Genomic DNA, 1,304 nt, shown 5'->3' with positions numbered 1-1,304 from the left:
ATTTTTATCATACAGACATTAGGCTGTTGTTGTTGTGCTATTAGCTAGCTGCTGGCTACGACTTTGCTAGCAAAGCTAGATAACTGAAAAGCTTCTTCCCTGTGTACGAGGCACATCGCCCGTCCAAAACTTATCATCTCCATAATGTCCGATCTTCTAATTTCCTTTGCTGCATAATGTACATTGCATTTATTCTGGCGTTAGGTAAATGTATCTTGAAGGAGACTAGCACTTAAATAAAAGTCCAACAAGGATATTCATTTAGAATTAAAAATAACTCAACCTGAATTACCATGATAGATATAATGTATGTCATAAATGAAGGGGAAAAAACTCAACCCAGACTTTAAGTTTAGGGTCTGGTTCACAGAGTTAAATTTTTTCCCCAATTATTCAATGGGAAAAAATAAACTAACCTCAGTTAAGTAAAATAAAATTGTAATCAAAACTTTTGGAATTGTAATTATTTCTTTTTAAAAACCAAACGTTTTGTTTAAAAAACTTTTTTTAAATTAAATAACTCATTTTTGTCTGGTGAACTTAAAGTTATTTGCCAAACATAAACTTTTATTTGCACACATCAGAAATCTTTTGTTGCGATTTTGGGTCTTGCCCATGACGTCATGTGAGAATCACAAGCAAAACTTTGAGTCAAACAAAAACTTAGAATAGCAAGAAAAGATTTCTGACATGCGCAAATAAGTTTGTTTTGCAAATATTTTTTTCACTTTATGAGACAAAAATGTGTGATTTTAATTTAAAAAAAGTTTTTTAAGCAAAACTCAGTAGGCTTTTCTCATGTTGACATGCATTAACAATTCAATTTTTGCTTTTGTTTTTGTCTTTTTTCTGCAGTTCCACGTTAAAGTTTGATGCAGCTCTGCTTTCCTGAATGAACCATCTTCATCTCCACTGCAAGTGTAGCAAACAGGCAGCTCTTTTTTATAGATTACAGTTCACTAAAAGGTTGCATTGTGCCCTTGTTTATATTTTTAATAGAGTAATTCTGTAAAGACAAAATATGTCTCGTGGTCTAGCTCTGATTTACATATCTTGCTAAATTGCGGGTTTGAATATTGCAATACTTTCCTATAACAAAATAGACCTGCAGAAAGAAATTACTAATAAAATATCTTACATATGCATAGTTGTGTGCTCTATATAGAGATTTTCCTTAACTTTGATTGTATATCTCACAATTTTGTAATTTATCATTGTTTATTAAACTCTGAAAGCTGAGTGGCTTTGTTAATATTCTGTCCTAGAATGCGGTTAGATGTGCCCTTTTTTTTTTGAGCACATTC

The sequence above is a fragment of the Poecilia latipinna genome, unplaced genomic scaffold, assembly GCF_001443285.1.
Source record: "Poecilia latipinna isolate Pla-1442-1.1 unplaced genomic scaffold, P_latipinna-1.0 Scaffold1639, whole genome shotgun sequence".
NCBI lineage: Eukaryota > Metazoa > Chordata > Actinopteri > Cyprinodontiformes > Poeciliidae > Poecilia > Poecilia latipinna.
Note: the sequence above shows the minus strand (reverse complement) of the source record.